At 38.8% G+C, this 22148-nt stretch overlaps 1 pseudogene; it reads left to right on the top strand.

Moving 5' to 3' along the window:
- Positions 1-22148, top strand: part of LOC134329105 (NACHT, LRR and PYD domains-containing protein 3-like) — a 40682-nt pseudogene that overhangs the window by 6062 nt on the left and 12472 nt on the right.

The raw sequence follows: 22148 nt of genomic DNA on the forward strand, positions 1-22148 counted from the left end.
ACATCCGTTACTGAGTACATAAAAAACGCTAAAGAAATCGAGTCTGGGAAACTGCGGCAGTGAATTCTGCGACGAGGAGTCGAATATTTTGTCTCGGTTCCTTTTAAAAAATCGTATATATACATAGCGACTCCTAGAAGCGTGAGTCGGTTCCTTTATTTCAGTTTAAAGGGCCGTTCAATAGAATCGAATCATTCTACGACACATCACTGGTGGTTATACAGTTTGAAAAGGTTTTATGGGACTAAAATGACACATTACACATCCCTAAATGTTTTAAATGTTGTTTTTCTATTATATTTTAATTAAAAACAACTATTGTGAGATATATCCACTTGTCCTGTTTGCATTAGACAAAAGAGACTAAGTAAAGTTTACTCTGAGTACATTTTAAATGAGTTACTTTTCACTTGAGTAGATTTTTAGACTAGTAACTTTACTCGTACTTAAGTAAAAATACATTAAAGTAATAGTACTTTTACTTGAGTACAATATTTTAGTACTCTTTTAATGACATATGTTAATATATTATATTATATATATATTGTCAAAGCTTATGTTTATTTGAGAATGATGTCGTGTTTTTGTCTGTATACAAATGCTGAAATCCAGTAAATGTGAAAGCTAATTTATTGTTATATCGTGATATAAATTTGAGCCATATCGTCCAGCCCTAATCGTATGTTGATTTTGGATTCTGGACCCTCTTAGATGTTCTTCTGTATGTGACATTTTTATTTTGCCATATGGGGTTAATGGGACTTATTAGTTACCAAACACCCAGGCTTCCACATTTTAATGTTTGAACCTGGTTCAGAAAGAGTTGAAATCCCAGTTTAAAAGTTAAGCACATTTTAATGAACAATTAATATTATTCATTTACTGAACTTAACATGCAGATAAAAATAAAACAATGTGGTGCACACAAGTTATTATACTAAATGTATCACAACAACTAGTTTCAGTATAATGTTAGAACTACATCACACATTATAGATAGATAGATAGATAGATAGATAGATAGATAGATAGATAGATAGATAGATAGATAGATAGATAGATAGATAGATAGATACAGTGGGGGAAATAAGTATTTGATCCCCTGCTGATTTTGTAAATTTACCCCCTTACAAAGACTTGAACAGTCTATAATTTTTATGGAAGGTTTATTTTAACAGAGAGAGAGAGACAGAATATCAACAAAAAATCCAGAAAAAAAACATTAAATAAAAGTTATGAATTAATTTGTATTTAATTAAGTAAGTATTTGATCCCCTACCAACCAGCAAGAATTCTGACCCCCACAGAATTCTTGCCCATGAGGCACACAAATTAGTCCTGTCCCTGTATAAAAGACTCCTGTCACAGAATCAGTTTCTTCCATTCAAATCTCTCCACCACCATGGGCAAGACCAAAGAGCTATCAAAGGACGTCAGGGACAAGATTGTAGACCTGCACAAGGCTGGAATGGGCTACAAGACCATCAGCAAGAAGCTTGGTGAGAAAGAGACCACTGTTGGTGCGATAATTCGAAAATGGAAGAAATACAAGATCACAGTCAATCGCCCTCACTCTGGAGCTCCATGCAAGATCTCACCTGGTGGGGTAAGAATGATTCTGAGAAGGTGAGGTCAGTCCAGAATTACACGGTAGGAGCTTGTCAATGATCTCAAGGGAGCTGGGAGCACAGTCATCAAGAAAACCATTAGTAACACACTTCGCCGTAATGGATTGAGATCCTGCAGTGCCTGCAAAGTCCCTCTGCTCAAGAAGGCTCATGTACAGGCTCGTCTGAAGTTTGCCAATGAACACCTGAATGATTCAGAGAAAGCTTGGGAGAATGTGATATGGTCAGATGAGACCAAAATTTAGCTCTTTGGCATCAACTCCACTCGCCATGTTTGGAGGCAGAGAAATGCTGGATATGAACCCAAGAACACCATCCCCACTGTCAAACATGGAGGTGGAAACATTCTGCTTTGGGGCTGTTTCTCTGCTAAGGGTACAGGATGTCTTCATCGCATTGAGGGGCTGATGAATGGGGCCATGTACCGTAGAATCTTGAATGAGAACCTCCTGGCCTCAGCCAGAACACTGAAGATGGGTCGTGGATGGGTCTTCCAGCATGACAATGACCCAAAACATACAGCCAAGATAACAAAGGACTGGCTTAAGAAGAAGCACATTAAGATCCTAGAGTGGCCTAGCCAGTCTCCAGACCTTAATCCCCTTGAAAATCTGTGGAGGGAGCTCAAACTTCCAGTTTCCAAACGACAGCCTCGAAACCTTCAGGATTTGGAGAGATTGTGTAAAGAGTAGTGGGCCAAAATCCCCCCTGAGATGTGCACAAACCTGGTGACCAACTACAAGAACCGTCTGACCTCTGTGCTTGCCAACAAGGGTTTCTCCACCACGTACTAAGTCACGTTTTGCTAGGGGATCAAATACTTATTTCACCTAATCAAATACAAATTAATTTATAACCTTTATTTAATGTTTTTTTTTCTGGATTTTTTGTTGATATTCTGTCTCTCTCTGTTAAAATAAACCTTCCATAAAAATTATAGACTGTTCAAGTGTTTGTAAGGGGGTAAACGTACAAAATCAGCAGGGGATCAAATAATTATTAATTAATTATTTTCCCCACGGTAGGTAGGTAGGTAGGTAGGTAGGTAGGTAGGTAGGTCAATGTGATAGTACAATGTGCATGTATACAATATACAAAATACAAGAAAAAGCAAGAATGTGTGCAGTAAATATATCACTAATTGTGATGATCTGTTCTTCTAAATTCCTCAACAGGAACTGGAGGTTAAAGTCATCAACATGTTAAAGAATGAGCTAAACAAGTTCAAAAAGCTACTGAATGAAGATTACCCAGCATGCTCTGAGCAGGAGGTGAATGACGAGAAAGATCAAAGTAGTTTCAGAGAGGGGGCGCTAAAGATCACACTGAATGTTCTCAAGATCATGAACAAGACAGACCTCGCTAACACCCTGCAGAGGAGTAAGAGACCTAAATACTTAGAAATTATATAATTAATAAATAATTTAAAAAATCTTTCATATTTATCTTTCCAGAATCAACTAGGTTTTTGATTAGTCATTGAATTCTATCCTATTATGTAACATTTTACGAGCACCAAGTACTTGACATTAGGGCTGCACGGTATTTCATTTCAGCATCGACATCGCGATGTGTGCATGCGCGATAATCACATCGCAGGACGTGCGATGTTACTTAATGCAAATTAAATCAAATACGTCATGCTACAACTTTTTTGCTGCTTGACACAATTCACACCGTTCTCATTTTCCATGTAATATCTACCAGTGTGTTCAAAAACCTAGTGAGCTGCCTTGCTGTACTACTATTAAGTCAATGACTTAGGTTATTGGAACGCGGCTACTTAGCGATTTCATCGGGTTTCGCGTTTAGCATTTAGCATCTTTCCATTAAAACCAATGGAATGAGGTGGGATGGCGCTAACATGCAGAGGCGATTTAACCTGCCTGTGGGCTCAGGGGCTACGGCTGGTTGTGGCCCCCCTACATATATAAATATATATCCCTTGCTGTGCACTTACTGTGTATTGTGATTATATGTATTTTGATATTTCACTGTCTTTTAGTTATTTTTATATTTTACTTAACGAAAATATTGTCGTGTTTTTACTTTCGCTATCGCGGCACTAGCATTAGCCACTTGCTACCGCAGAGGGTCGGCTCACCTAGACGCTGTCCCGTGGGGATGCTACAGGTCTTTTACTGCGCGGTGGTGGAGGTGTGAAAATAAAAGCACATGACAGGGTCGAGTCACTTTAACTGTTTATTCAGGACTTCAGTGAGTGTTACAGCACTTTAGACCGCCTAGTTCCAGAACCCGAACTTCCATGCTGGGACCATACAGCGAGTCTCACATACAAAACTAACTGCAGAACGTATAAACCCGGTGCTGCATTCTGATTGGCTGAGCTGAATGTCACTCACATACTTGTTCATTACAGTACTGCTACAGCTCGTTATAGTTTATCTGGCCAATCAACAGTCAGAAATATGAATAACGTGTAAATGATTTACACAATCACTGGTTTGTAAGCTTCCCTATTCTTATTAACCAAAATAACTAACAAAATAAAAAAAATAAATAAATAAAGCAGCCAATCCGGGGCCCTCAATTATTTGGGGCCCCTGGGCTGAAGCCCAAAGGTCTTTTGTTTTTTTTAAATAATGTTTACTACTTGAAGAGGTTTTAATTGTGAAATAAAATTTTAAATTACCAATTTTGTCAATCCTGTTAATTCCCTCATGTGATATTGAAGCTTTCTTAGTTTAATGCTCAGTTTTAACCGAGTACAAAGATGTAGCTTGTCATAATCTCTTGTATCCCTTGTAGGCACCACCCTTTTTCACAGATGAGCCCCTTAATTAGAGTAAGATACATGCATTATTAATATTATTAATAATGTTGTGAAAATTCCTGCATTTTTTTTAATATCGCAATATTATCGCAGGAAAAGAAAATATCGTAATGTCAGTTTTTTTCCAATATCGTGCAGCCCTACTTGACATTAGATAAAAATTTGAACTGTGATATTGGTCACTACTAGGGCTGTTGCGGTGAAATAATTTCCCCTTGCGATATTCAACCTGTCTCAATATCGCGGTATGCGGTAATATCGCCATTTTTTTTTGTTTTTGAAAATTACTTAATTAATCTGCATTTTAGAGCTATATAAACAAGCTTTATTGTTAGGCTATGATTCGGTATATTATTGCTTTATAATGACAAAGATGAGACAGCTTTAAGACCAATGAAATGCGTGTTTAATGTTAAATACAGAACAGTGCAGGGATGCGCGTCTTTTCTCTATTAAAAAAAGGTTTAAATTTAGCTCCTAGGCTAGATATACAGTGTGAAACGAAAAAAAAAAGTGTTTAGGCTAAATATTGTAAATACACATCTAATCAAAATATGGTAAAAAAGAAATATAATAAAGTCTGTAAGAGTTTAAACCTGCGTTATTATGCGCGCTAGAAGAACCAACACGTTCATCTGATGTGGTTTAGAGAGAATCTGAGTGGGGTAGCGATGTTCCCCTCGGTACTAAAACTCTCTCTGATGGGGCTCGTTACACTAATACACGTGTACTGTACCTGCATGCGACTTTACAATGCGACAAACTATCTATTTAGTAGGTATAATTAACATAACAATATATACTACATTTCAAGTTATTATTCGTTTCAATACATTTTTATTCAACGAAAAAATACATTTAAATCATTCCAGCAAGACCAGAAAGTGAATATTTGCAGGCTGCAATGCCATATTAACCGTCATTAAGTGTTTTAGTTCACCAAGGCTGTTTGAATATAGTCTAAATTACAAGTATTTATTGAGTGTGAACTCAATTTGATCATTAATAAACTTGCCTATAATTCCTGTTGCGATTGTTTACATTTTAAAACACAAAGCCTGACACTCAGCAGCAACGCATGAGAACAGGTTGCGGGAAAATGACGCTCCTAGCTCATTTTCATTATGAATTCATTTAACATTTATTACGCCCGAATGTAAGCGTAAAACAAGATGGACCCTGCAACAATATAAACAAAAAAAAATAGAAGAAAGAAAGAAAAAACGTAAACACCGCGGTGTTGCGGTTGCTTGGCATGCCCTGCGGTTGGCTGGTCTATACCGCGATATTTCAAAATTGCGGTTAGCGCGACAGCCCTAGTCACTACATCTACAAATACGCAAATTATAATAATTGAGGTTTAAACTATTTATTAAAATATTAAATTATATACAGTGTGTTTAAATTATGCAGTAAAATACTGATTCATAATTTTCTGTTTATTAGAACTGGTCTCTGTATATCAGAAAAAACTCAAATCAAACCTGAGAGAGAAATTTAAAAGAATCAGTGAAGGAATCTCCCAGCATGGAAGCTCAGCACTTCTGAATAAGATCTACACAGAGCTCTACATCACAGAGGGGTGGAGTGGAGATGTCAATAATGAACATGAGGTCAGACAGATTGAAGCAGCATCCAGAAGACCAGCAGCAAAGGAAATTCCCATCAAATGTAACAACCTCTTTACAAACTCGTCCATCAGAACTGTGCTGACTAAAGGAATCGCTGGAATTGGAAAAACAGTCTCAGTGCAGAAGTTCATTCTGGACTGGGCTGAAGGAAAAGCAAATCAGGACGTCATCTTTATATTTCCTCTTCCTTTTAGAGAGCTGAACTTGATGAAGCAGGAAAATCTCAGTCTGATGGAACTTCTTCATCAGTTTTTCCCAGAAGTGAAAGACCTGCTATCATTAGACTGTGATGCTTATAAAGTTTTGTTCATCTTTGATGGTCTGGATGAGTGTCGACCTCCTCTAGATTTTCAAAATAATGAGCGATTGTGTAACATAACGGAGTCAGTAAAAATGGATGTGCTGTTGACAAACCTCATCAAGGGGAACTTGCTTCCCTCTGCTCACCTCTGGATCACCACTCGACCAGGAGCAGCCAATCAGATCCCTCCTGAGTGTGTAGACCAGGTAACAGAGGTACGAGGGTTCAGTGACCCTCAGAAAGAGGAGTACTTCAGGAAGAGGATCAGTGATGAGAACCTGGCTAGTAAAATCATCACTCACATGAAGTCATCAAGAAGCCTCTATATCATGTGTCACATTCCAGTCTTCTGCTGGATCTCAGCCTCTGTTCTAGAGAGAATTCTAGATGAAGCCGAGGGGAAAAAGATCCCCAAAACTCTTACTCTGACTGAAATGTTTACTTACTTCCTGATTTTTCAGATCAAACACAAAGAACAAAAGTACCATGGGAAATCTGACCCTGATCCACACCAGACCAGAGAGACAATACTGGCACTGGGAAAACTGGCCTCCCAACAGCTGGAGAAAGGAAACCTGATCTTCTATGAGGAAGACCTGACAGAAAGTGGCATTGATGTCAAAAACACATTAGTCTACTCAGGAGTCTGTACCCAAATCTTCAAAAAAGAGGCTGGACTGCACCTGGGTCAGGTCTTCAGCTTTGTGCACCTGAGTGTTCAGGAGTTTCTGGCTGCTTTATATGAATTTCTCACCTTCATCAATAAAAACAGAAAAAACACTGGATTCTTTAACATCTTTAGAAACTATACAAACATGTCTGACTTTCTGAACAGTGCAGTGGACAAGGCCTTACAGAGTAAGAATGGACACCTGGATCTTTTCCTCCGCTTCCTCCTGGGTCTTTCACTGGAGTCCAATCAGACTGTCTTACAAGGCCTACTGCTACAAACAGGAAGTAGCTCTTACAACAAAGAAGAAACAGTTAGTTACATCAAGAAGAAGATCAGTGAGAATCCCTCTCCAGATAAATCCATCAATCTGTTCCACTGTCTGAATGAACTGAACGATGATTCTCTAGTGCAGGAAGTTCAAAAATACCTGAACAGAGAAGGTTCTCTTCATGACGATAGACGCCCTCTGTCTCCTGCTGTGTGGTCGACTCTGGTGTTTGTGTTGCTGAACTCAGATCAGGAGCTGGATGAGTTTAATTTGAGGAAATATTACCCATCACATGAAGGTCTTCTGAAGCTGCTGCCAGTGGTGAAAGAATCAAGAAAAGCTGAGTGAGTCATTCATTGACATTTGATTCATAAGTTCATCAATTAAATACTAATAATTAGATTCACAAAACTGAGAAGTTGCTAAACTAGTGTTGCAGTCTGATCCCAAAATGTGTCTGAAATTAACTTTAATTTAGTTAATTTAATAAAATAAAATAATTATGCTGTCTTTTTTTACACCACCTACTAACTTGCACTCTGCTAATTATACTGAGTAGGGTTGTAACGATACACTCTACCCACGATTCAATGTGATTCACGATACTGGGTTCACGATGCAATTTTTTTCCTGATTTAAAAAATTTAAGACAAATTATGACAAACTTTCTTTTTATTATGTCTTTTAAAAAAAATAAATGAAGTTCAGTATTAAAGAGAGAAATACATTCATAATAAACAATCTTTTTAAATATGTAGTATAGTTTGAAAATTAGTACAGTAGAGCAGTCTTGCTATTGGTTCTCAGTTCTCAGTTTAAACTCCTCCAGTCTGAAACATCTGGACCTGGGTAACAATGAACTGAAGGATTCAAGAGTGAAGCTGCTCTCTGCTGGACTGGAGAATCCACACTGTAAACTGGAGATACTGGAGTAAGATTTTCACTTTTAGATAGATACTTTATTAATCCCGAAGGATAAATTTAAAAAAGTATAAAATTATTTACAAAGTTTTATACACATTCATTCATTTACACTAATCACTTCATCCTGGGAAACAATCAGCGTAAACAATTAAACCATCTCAGGGTGACACACACGTTCCGAATCATCAACTCAGTTGCTTTCACTTTCATCTGCACTGCAGTCTGGGTAATATTATCAGATCTCCTTCTTGGACTCTACCTACTGCTGCAGGGTGACGTCTTTCATTTCTCTGATTGATCTGATTATTTCTCTCCAGGTTGAGGGGTTGTAATCTAACAGAGGAAAGTTGTGAAGTTCTGTCCTCAGTTCTCAGTTTAAACTCCTCCAGTCTGAAACATCTGAACCTGGGTAACAATAAACTGAAGGATTCAGGAGTGAAGCTGCTCTCTGCTGGACTGGAGAATCCACACTGTAAACTGGAGATACTGAGGTAAGATCTTCACTTTCACACTGTAGATACAGAAGATCTGTTTTACTCTGAAGCAAACCAGGCTGTGTGTCTTCTTTCATGTGCACACACACTCACACACACTTTTACAACGATGCTGCTCCTGTCAGATGTGATGGGTCTGGAGTAATTGCAACGACAAGAAATCACTACAGACTTTATTGAAGACTAGAGCGGATAACAACTCTATTATTATTTAATTGTTTATTTATCTATTTATTACCAGTTATGACTTTTAGATCATTTAATTCTGTGTTTGTATGATTTGTGTAAATCATGTATTTATTTAAAGTATCCTCCAGGCCACCCAAGAAGGATGGGCCCTGCTGAGTCTGGTTCCTCTCAAGGTTTCTTCCTGTAATTTTCAGGGAGTTTTTCCTTGCCACAGTCGCCCTCGGCTTGCTCAACAGGGGTTTTTGTATCTGTTGGTCCTGGATTTTGTAAAGTTGCTTTGAGACAATGTCTATTGTAAAAAGCGCTATATAAATAAAGTTGACTTGACTTTTAGATACAATAACTCACACCAGGAGCCACTTAGAGTAGCTAATTTGCCCTCGAAAGTTTTTATGTTCAGAAAAAAAAAACATAAAATGCAGGGAACTATTGGGAGAACATACAAAACTCTTCACAGACAATAACCAGATAATTGAACCTAGGAGCTCAGGAACTGTTGCATTGCAGTACTCGCTCTACCAGCTGCTCCACCCACCATCCTGATATATTAGGAGTTTAACACCACTAGATCTACTGAAGATCCCACATTTGAACTGTGAAAGTGCATTTAAAATGTGGAATCCATTTTAAGTCTGAAATCACATTTTACACTCACTTTGGAACAATTCCAGATTCAGCATCATCAGTTGAACAGCTTTCACTTTCATTTGCAATGCATTCTGGGTAATATTATCAGATCTAATACTTTCTCTGATTGATCTGATTATTTCTCTCCAGGTTGGCTGGTTGTGATCTAACAGAGGAAAGTTGTGAAGTTCTGTCCTCAGTTCTCAGTTTAAACTCCTCCAGTCTGAAACATCTGGACCTGAGTAACAACAAACTGCAGGATTCAGGAGTGAAGCTGCTCTCTGCTGGACTGGAGAATCCACACTGTAAACTGGAGATACTGGTGTAAGATCTTCACTTTCACACTGTAGATACAGAAGATCTATTTCACTCTAAAACATCATTTTAATAAAAGCAGAACCTTGGTAGATGGTTTGTTTGGGACTCTTTGGAGTCTTCATACATCATCACATCCTATCATGATTGTTTCTTTACTGCATCTCACTAACTTACCTGAGATTAGATCCTAAACTAGCAGCACCTGAGTTTCTGGTGTTGAACCTGCTGTAGGAATTTATCATGGATGAAGAAAAATGTGATTCAGTCATAACTGCTATTTTTATCTTCTCAGTGTTCTTCTATACAGGAATAAAATGAATTTTGTGTATTAGCTTTTTAGTTAGCAACATTCACAGAGGTAACAGCAACATTTTAGTAACAAGCCAGTAACGACCAGTAAATCAGTTTTAACCAGAAATCATCAGTTGTGCTTCAGTTAGATCTGAATAGCTGGGGGTTTGATGTTCTAAAATCAAATCAGGTTTTGAATGATTACAAAGTTTTATACATCAGGACTCATTCAGTTAACCACTTCATCCTGGTCAGGGGCGTGGTGGGAAACAATTCAGGTATAGTGGTAACACACCCTGGAGTGATGCTGTTTTCATGTGCACATCAGGCAGTAGGTTTCTGAGAGGTGAAACTCGTTCACCTGATTTACTGTTAGAATTAACATACAAATTCTACATTATTATTTGTTGGATTGTTCGGCCATGTTGGAAAAAGTGTTTACATCACAACTCTGACAGTTCATGTTACATCATCATAAATTTCACTTTGTCCAACGTTAGCTTCTGATAACACATGTGGTGTCTCCTGGTGGAAAATGATCTTTTCCTATAAGAGCCACACCACTTAAAACCAGGAAGTGTGTCTTCTTTTATGTACACACACACACACACACACACACACACACACACTTTTAGATACAATAACTCACACCAGGAGCCACTTAGAGTAGCTAATTTGCCCTCGAATGTTTTTATGTTCAGAAAAAAAAAAACATAAAATGCAGGGAACTATTGGGAGAACATACAAAACTCTTCACAGACAATAACCAGATAATTGAACCTAGGAGCTCAGGAACTGTTGCATTGCAGTACTCGCTCTACCAGCTGCTCCACCCACCATCCTGATATATTAGGAGTTTAACACCACTAGATCTACTGAAGATCCCACATTTGAACTGTGAAAGTGCATTTAAAATGTGGAATCCATTTTAAGTCTGAAATCACATTTTACACTCACTTTGGAACAATTCCAGATTCAGCATCATCAGTTGAACAGCTTTCACTTTCATTTGCAATGCATTCTGGGTAATATTATCAGATCTAATACTTTCTCTGATTGATCTGATTATTTCTCTCCAGGTTGGCTGGTTGTGATCTAACAGAGGAAAGTTGTGAAGTTCTGTCCTCAGTTCTCAGTTTAAACTCCTCCAGTCTGAAACATCTGGACCTGAGTAACAACAAACTGCAGGATTCAGGAGTGAAGCTGCTCTCTGCTGGACTGGAGAATCCACACTGTAAACTGGAGATACTGGTGTAAGATCTTCACTTTCACACTGTAGATACAGAAGATCTATTTCACTCTAAAACATCATTTTAATAAAAGCAGAACCTTGGTAGATGGTTTGTTTGGGACTCTTTGGAGTCTTCATACATCATCACATCCTATCATGATTGTTTCTTTACTGCATCTCACTAACTTACCTGAGATTAGATCCTAAACTAGCAGCACCTGAGTTTCTGGTGTTGAACCTGCTGTAGGAATTTATCATGGATGAAGAAAAATGTGATTCAGTCATAACTGCTATTTTTATCTTCTCAGTGTTCCTCTATACAGGAATAAAATGAATTTTGTGTATTAGCTTTTTAGTTAGCAACATTCACAGAGGTAACAGCAACATTTTAGTAACAAGCCAGTAACGACCAGTAAATCAGTTTTAACCAGAAATCATCAGTTGTGCTTCAGTTAGATCTGAATAGCTGGGGGTTTGATGTTCTAAAATCAAATCAGGTTTTGAATGATTACAAAGTTTTATACATCAGGACTCATTCAGTTAACCACTTCATCCTGGTCAGGGGCGTGGTGGGAAACAATTCAGGTATAGTGGTAACACACCCTGGAGTGATGCTGTTTTCATGTGCACATCAGGCAGTAGGTTTCTGAGAGGTGAAACTCGTTCACCTGATTTACTGTTAGAATTAACATACAAATTCTACATTATTATTTGTTGGATTGTTCGGCCATGTTGGAAAAAGTGTTTACATCACAACTCTGACAGTTCATGTTACATCATCATAAATTTCACTTTGTCCAACGTTAGCTTCTGATAACACATGTGGTGTCTCCTGGTGGAAAATGATCTTTTCCTATAAGAGCCACACCACTTAAAACCAGGAAGTGTGTCTTCTTTTATGTACACACACACACACACACACACACACACACACACTTTTAGATACAATAACTCACACCAGGAGCCACTTAGAGTAGCTAATTTGCCCTCGAATGTTTTTATGTTCAGAAAAAAAAAAACATAAAATGCAGGGAACTATTGGGAGAACATACAAAACTCTTCACAGACAATAACCAGATAATTGAACCTAGTAGCTCAGGAACTGTGTTGCATTGCAGTACTCACTCTACCAGCTGCTCCACCCACCATCCTGATATATTAGGAGTTTGAACACCACTATGAAAATATCTGATAATGATTCAGACTCTTGTGTGATTATGAAGCATCATTAATTAAACTAGAACTGAAATCCCAGGTTTCATTGGTTGGTGTTTGGGAGGGTTTTGGTTTTGAATGTGTAGATGTTGTAGTGTGATTGTTGCTAAATTATCTACCAGCTAACAAGCTGTTGGAATGATTACTGATTTAGCATCATCAATTCAACTGCTTTCACCTTCATCTGCACTGCAGTCTGGGTAATATTATCAGATCTGCTACTTGGATTCTATCTACTAGTGCAGGGTGATGTCTTTCATTTCTCTGATTGATCTGATTATTTCTCTCCAGGTTGAATGGTTGTAATCTAACAGAGGAAAGTTGTGAAGTTCTGTCCTCAGTTCTCAGTTTAAACTCCTCCAGTCTGAAACATCTGGACCTGGGTAACAATAAACTGAAGGATTCAGGAGTGAAGCTGCTCTCTGCTGGACTGAAGAATCCACACTGTAAACTGGAGATACTGAAGTAAGATCTTCACTTTTACACTGTAGATACAGAAGATCTGTTTCACTCTGAAGCAAACCAGGCTGTGTGTCTCCTTTTATGTACACACACACACACACACACACACACACACACACACACTTTTAGATACAATAACTCACACCAGGAGCCACTTAGAGTAACTAATTTGCCCTCGAATGTTTTTATGTTCAGAAAAAAAAAACATAAAATGCAGGGAACTATTGGGAGAACATACAAGACTCTTCACAGACAATAACCAGATAATTGATCCTAGGAGCTCAGGAACTGTGTTGCATTGCAGTACTCACTCTACCAGCTGCTCCACCCACCATCCTGATATATTAGGTGTTTGAACACCACTATGAAAATATCTGATAATGATTCAGACTCCTGTGTGATTATGAAGCACCATTAATTAAACTAGAACTGAAATCCCAGGTTTCATTGGTTGGTGTTTGGGAGGATTTTGGTTTTAAGTGTGTAGATGTTGTAGTGTGATTGTTGCTAAATTATCTACCAGCTAACAAGCTGTTGGAATGATTACTGATTCAGCATCATCAATTCAACTGCTTTCACCTTCATCTGCACTGCAGTCTGGGTAATATTATCAGATCTGCTACTTGGATTCTATCTACTAGTAATAATAATAATAATAATAATACATTTTATTTATATAGCGCTTTTCAAGATACTCAAAGACGCTTTACATAAGACAAATAATCAAAACAAATACGTACATACACCATACAAATCATAGTACAAAATCAAAATAGTACATCAACATCAAGAATAATTAAGATAAAAACAAAGAGAGCAGCATAAGACAGTTCATTAAAAATTAGCTAAATTATGAGAGAGAACAACAAATATAGAACAATTTCTTAAAATTAGACAGAAGCAGGACAGATTTACATGCAATCAGGAAACTGAAAACTTTACAAGTTTTAGGATCTAGGACTTCACATTTCTGTCGTGATCTAAGTATAAAAACTATTAAAAAGAATAGCAAAAATAAAAGCATTTATTTTGTGTTGTTACAAGTTAAATGCCACTCTGAATAGATGAGTTTTGAGAAGTGACTTGAATTTGGACAGGTCAAGACAATCTCGTAGGTGTTTGGGGAGAGCATTCCATAAAGATGGAGCAGCTATGGAAAAGGCCCTGTCACCCCAGGTCCGGTGCTTGGTCCTAGAGGGTATGGACAGTAGGTTAGCCTCAGAAGAGCGAAGGCTACGGGAGGGAATGTGCTGATGCAGCAGGTCGGTGAGGTAGGATGGGGCCTGATTATGGAGAGCTTTGTGAGTGAATAGAAGAATTTTGAATTGAATGCGTTGAGCAACGGGAAGCCAATGAAGTTTTTGTAGAACAGGTGTAATATGATCACGGGAGCGAGTATGAGTAAGGAGGCGAGCAGCTGAATTCTGGATATACTGAAGTTTTTTTAGGATTTTGTTAGATGTACCATAAAGGATGCTATTGCAATAATCAATTCTGGATGTAATAAAAGCATGAATCAAGGTTTCGGCGGCAGAAAAGGAGAGTGATGGACGTAGACGTGCTATGTTTTTTAGATGAAAGAAAGCAGTTTTGGTGATGTGATTTACATGGCGGTCAAAAGAGAGGTTGCTATCAAAAATTACACCAAGATTTCGGATGTTAGAAGACGGAGACAAAGTGTCATTATCAATGGTAATTTGAAAATTTTTTGTGGTTTTTGCCAGGGTTGTAGGACCTACGATGATCATATCTGATTTTTCACAGTTTAATTTGAGGAAATTAGCTTTCATCCACAATTTCATTTCAGTGATGCAATTTGTCAGAGTGGAGTGAAGTTCAGTATTAATGGATTTGGAGGAGATGTAAAGCTGAATATCATCAGCATAGCAGTGGAAATGTAAACCATGCCGACGTATGATGTCACCAAGGGGGAGCATATAAAGAATAAACAAAAGGGGACCTAACACTGAGCCTTGGGGAACGCCTTGGGACAGTGGAGCAATGGCAGAACTACAATTGTTGATATTAACAAACTGTTGTCTGTTTATGAGATATGACCTTAACCACAAAAGGGCAGTACCAGTGATGTTGACAGAGGATTCAAGGCGGGACAGAAGAATGGAGTGATTAATGGTGTCAAAAGCTGCAGTAAGATCAAGGAGGACGAGAATATTAATTTGTCCAGAGTCTGAGGAAAGAAGAAGGTCATTTGTGACTTTGAGGAGGGCTGACTCAGTGCTGTGCCGGGGGCGGAAACCAGACTGAAATGATTCAAATAGATTATTGGAATTTAGGTGATCTTTGAGCTGTGAGGCAACAACACGTTCCAGTATTTTCGACAGAAATGGAAGATTGGAAATGGGCCGAAAGTTACTCATAATGTTAGAGTCAAGTCCAGGTTTTTTAAGTATGGGAGTAACAGCAGCCAATTTGAGTGATTGAGGGACTGAGCCAGAACTAAGAGAGGAATTGATTATCTCTGTGATAAGTGATGAGATAACTGGAAAACAACCCTTAACAAGTTTTGATGGAGCAGGATCCAAAACACAAGTGGAGCTTCGCATCCCTGTTAAGATCTCAGATAGGTCCAAATGAGACACAGGTGAGAACTGAGACAGAGGCTGGGTAATAAATTGAGATGAGATAGGCGGAGAAACAGAGATGACAGGGGAAACTGTCAGAAAATTGTGGATATTCTCAACTTTTGTTTGAAAAAATGAGAGGTAAGAGTTACACTTGTCAACTGTAAAGGAATTGGTAGTATTGTCAACTGGTTTGAGAAGTTTATTTATTGTGGAAAAGAGAGTCTTAGGATTTGTTGATCCAGCATGTATGAGTTCGGAATAGTAAGTGGATCGGGCTGCCGTAAGAGCGTCTTTGTAATGTTGAAGATAATCAGAATAAATCTGATAATGTACTGTTAGACCGGTTTTCTTATAAAGTCTTTCAAGCTGGCGTTTACGGGATTTCATTTGGTGAAGCTCAATTGTGTACCATGGTGCAGAATGACTAAATGAAACAAATTTGGTTCTCAAAGGAGCCAGCTCATCAAGACATGAGGCGAGTATGTCATTATAGTAATCGACAAGGTCAGATGAATTACTAGACAGTACAGGACAGACAGACATCTTTTTAACAAGAGAATCTGAGAAAGCAGAGGGAGAGATATATTGAAGATTCCTGAAGGATATTTTACGTTTAGCTCTAGTGATGGGCCTAGTGACTAGTGCAGGGTGATGTCTTTCATTTCTCTGATTGATCTGATTATTTCTCTCCAGGTTGGTTGGTTGTAATCTAACAGAGGAAAGTTGTGAAGTTCTGTCCTCAGTTCTCAGTTTAAACTCCTCCAGTCTGAAACATCTGAACCTGAGTAACAATAAACTGAAGGATTCAGGAGTGAAGCTGCTCTCTGCTGGACTGGAGAATCCACACTGTAAACTGGAGATACTGAAGTAAGATCTTCACTTTTACACTGTAGATACAGAAGATCTGTTTCACTCTGAAGCAAACCAGGCTGTGTGTCTCCTTTTATGTACACACACACACACACACACACACACACACACACACTTTTAGATACAATAACTCACACCAGGAGCCACTTAGAGTAACTAATTTGCCCTCGAATGTTTTTATGTTCAGAAAAAAAAAACATAAAATGCAGGGAACTATTGGGAGAACATACAAAACTCTTCACAGACAATAACCAGATAATTGATCCTAGGAGCTCAGGAACTGTTGCATTGCAGTACTCGCTCTACCAGCTGCTCCACCCACCATCCTGATACAGTGTATCACAAAAGTGAGTACACCCCTCACATTTCTGTAAATATTTCATTATATCTTTTCATGGGACAACACTATAGACATGAAACTTGGATATAAGTTAGAGTAGTCAGTGTACAACTTGTATAGCAGTGTAGATTTACTGTCTTCTGAAAATAACTCAACACACAGCCATTAATGTCTAAATAGCTGGCAACATAAGTGAGTACACCCCACAGTGAACATGTCCAAATTGTGCCCAAATGTGTCGTTGTCCCTCCCTGGTGTCATGTGTCAAGGTCCCAGGTGTACATGGGGAGCAGGGCTGTTAAATCTGGTGTTTTGGGTACAAATCTCTCATAATGGCCACTGGATATTCAACATGGCACCTCATGGCAAAGAACTCTCTGAGGATGTGAGAAATAGAATTGTTGCTCTCCACAAAGATGGCCTAGGCTATAAGAAGATTGCTAACACCCTGAAACTGAGCTACAGCATGGTGGCCAAGGTCATACAGCGGTTTTCCAGGACAGGTTCCACTCGGAACAGGCTTCGCCAGGGTCGACCAAAGAAGTTGAGTCCACGTGTTCGGCGTCATATCCAGAGGTTGGCTTTAAAAAATAGACACATGAGTGCTGCCAGCATTGCTGCAGAGGTTGAAGACGTGGGAGGTCAGCCTGTCAGTGCTCAGACCATACGCCGCACACTGCATCAACTCGGTCTGCATGGTCGTCATCCCAGAAGGAAGCTGACGCACAAGAAAGCCCGCAAACAGTTTGCTGAAGACAAGCAGTCCAAGAACATGGATTACTGGAATGCCCTGTGGTCTGACGAGACCAAGATAAACTTGTTTGGCTCAGATGGTGTCCAGCATGTGTGGCGGCGCCCTGGTGAGAAGTACCAAGACAACTGTATCTTGCCTACAGTCAAGCATGGTGGTGGTAGCATCATGGTCTTGGGCTGCATGAGTGTTGCTGGCACTGGGGAGCTGCAGTTCATTGAGGGAAACATGAATTCAAACATGTACTGTGACATTCTGAAACAGAGCATGATCCCCTCCCTTCGAAAACTGGGCCTCATGGCAGTTTTCCAACAGGATAACGACCCCAAACACAACCTCCAAGATGACAACTGCCTTGCTGAGGAAGCTGAAGGTAAAGGTGATGGACTAAACCCAATTGAGCACCTGTGGCGCATCCTCAAGTGGAAGGTGGAGGAGTTCAAGGTGTCTAACATCCACCAGCTCCGTGATGTCATCATGGAGGAGTGGAAGAGGATTCCAGTAGCAACCTGTGCAGCTCTGGTGAATTCCATGCCCAGGAGGGTTAAGGCAGTGCTGGATAATAATGGTGGTCACACAAAATATTGACACTTTGGGCACAATTTGGACATGTTCACTGTGGGGTGTACTCACTTATGTTGCCAGCCATTTAGACATTAATGGCTGTGTGTTGAGTTATTTTCAGAAGACAGTAAATCTACACTGCTATACAAGTTGTACACTGACTACTCGAAGTTATATCCAAGTTTCATGTTTATAGTGTTGTCCCATGAAAATATATAATGAAATATTTGCAGAAATGTGAGGGGTGTACTCACTTTTGTGATACACTGTATATTAGGAGTTTAACACCACTAGATCTACTGAAGATCCCACATTTGAACTGTGAAAGTGCATTTAAAATGTGGAATCCATTTTAAGTCTGAAATCACATTTTACACTCACTTTGGAACAATTACAGATTCAGCATCATCAGTTGAACTGCTTTCACTTTCATTTGCAATGCATTCTGGGTAATATTATCAGATCTGCTACTTTCTCTGATTGATCTGATTATTTCTCTCCAGGTTGTGGGGTTGTGATCTAACAGAGAAAAGTTGTGAAGTTCTGTCCTCAGTTCTCAGTTTAAACTCCTCCAGTCTGAAACATCTGAACCTGAGTTACAATAAACTGAAGGATTCAGGAGTGAAGCTGCTCTCTGCTGGACTGGAGAATCCACACTGTAAACTGGAGATACTGGAGTAAGATCTTCACTTTTACACTGTAGATACAGAAGATCATTCATACAGAAACTGATATTGATGTGTGTAGGAGTTTGATATTTTACTCATCTTTCTCATACAAGATAAAACACTTTATCATTAATATAATAGAATAGTTTTACATGTTGAAGATTTCTCAGTGATGTTGTCTGGTTGTGGATCTGAATGGAGATGGAGGAGGAGGTGGGAGAAGATGATGTATGATTTTTATTAAATGATTTTATTCTGCAGGTTGAGGAGCTGCAGTATTACAGATGAAGGTTTTACTGCTCTGGCTTCAGCTCTGAAATCAAATCCATCATCACATCTGAGAGAACTGCATCTGAACCTCAATCATCCAGGAGAATCAGGAGTAAAACTGCTCAAAGATCTACAGGAGGATCCACAATGTAACCTAAAGGAACTATAGTGAGTTACTGTTGCTTAAAACACGCACACACACGCACCCATTACACACATGCACAGATTACATACACACATTACACACACATGTACACATGTACACACACATGTACACATTACACACACATGTACACATTACACACATGCACAGATTACATACACATGCACACATTACACACACATGCACACATTACACACACATGCACACATTACATACACATGTACACATTACATACACATGTACACATTACATACACATGCACACATTACACACACATGCACACATTACACACACATGCACACATTACACACACATGCACACATTACATACACATGCACACATTACACACACATGTACACATTACATACACATGCACACATTACACACACATGCACACATTACATACACATGTACACATTACATACACATGTACACATTACATACACATGCACACATTACACACACATGCACACATTACATACACATGCACACATTACACACACATGCACACATTACACACACATGCACACATTACATACACATGTACACATTACATACACATGTACACATTACATACACATGCACACATTACACACACATGCACACATTACACACACATGCACACATTACACACACATGCACACATTACATACACATGCACACATTACATACACATGCACACATTACACACACATGCACACATTACATACACATGTACACATTACATACACATGTACACATTACATACACATGCACACATTACACACACATGCGCACATTACACACACATGCACACATTACACACACATGCACACATTACACACACATGCACACATTACATACACATGCACACATTACACACACATGCACACATTACATACACATGCACACATTACATACACATGCACACACTACACACACATGCACACATTACATACACATGCACACATTACATACACATGCACACATTACATACACATGTACACATTACATACACATGCACACATTACATACACATGCACACATTACACACACATGCACACATTACATACACATGCACACATTACATACACATGTACACATTACATACACATGCACACATTACACACACATGCACACATTACATACACATGTACACATTACATACACATGCACACATTACATACACATGCACACATTACATACACATGTACACATTACATACACATGTACACATTACATACACATGCACACATTACATACACATGCACACATTACATACACATGCACACATTACATACACATGTACACATTACATACACATGTACACATTACATACACATGCACACATTACATACACATGCACACATTACATACACATGCACACATTACATACACATGTACACATTACATACACATGCACACATTACATACACATGCACACATTACACACACATGCACACATTACACACACATGTACACATTACACACATGCACACATTACACACACATGCACACATTACACACAGATGCACACATTACACACACATGCACACATTGCACACACATGTACACACACATGTACACATTACACACACATGTACACATTACACACACATGCACACATTACACACACATGCACACATTGCACACACATGTACACACACATGTACACATTACACACACATGTACACATTACACACAGATGCACACATTACACACACATGCACACATTGCACACACATGTACACACACATGTACACATTACACACACATGTACACATTACACACACATGCACACATTACACACACATGCACACATTACACACACATGCACACATTACACACACATTACACACACATTACACACAGATGCACACATTACACATACATGCACACAATACACACACATGCACACATTACACACACATTACACACACATTACACACAGATGCACACATTACACACACATGCACACATTACACACACATGCACACATTACACACACATACACAAATTACACACACATGCACACATTACACACACATTACACACACATTACACACACATGCACACATTACACACACATTACACACACATGCACACATTACACACACATGCACACACATTACACACACATTACACACACATGTACACATTACACACACATGCACACATTACATACACATGTACACATTACACACACATGCACACATTACATACACATGCACACATTACACACACATGTACACATTACACACATGCACAGATTACATACACATGCACACATTACACACACATGTACACATTACACACATGCACAGATTACATACACATGTACACATTACACACACATGCACACATTACACACACATTACACACACATGCACACATTACACACACATGCACACACATTACACACACATTACACACACATGTACACATTACACACACATGCACACATTACATACACATGTACACATTACACACACATGCACACATTACATACACATGCACACATTACACACACATGTACACATTACACACATGCACAGATTACATACACATGTACACATTACACACACATGCACACATTACACACACATGCACACATTACATACACATGCACACATTACACACACATGTACACATTACACACACATGTACACATTACACACACATGCACACATTACATACACATGTACACATTACACACACATGCACACATTACATACACATGCACACATTACACACACATGTACACATTACACACATGCACAGATTACATACACATGTACACATTACACACACATGCACACATTACATACACATGCACACATTACACACACATGCACACATTACATACACATGCACACATTACACACACATGCACACATTACATACACATGCAC

This window comes from Trichomycterus rosablanca, chromosome 15 (genome assembly GCF_030014385.1).
Source record: "Trichomycterus rosablanca isolate fTriRos1 chromosome 15, fTriRos1.hap1, whole genome shotgun sequence".
Classification (NCBI taxonomy): Eukaryota; Metazoa; Chordata; class Actinopteri; order Siluriformes; family Trichomycteridae; genus Trichomycterus; species Trichomycterus rosablanca.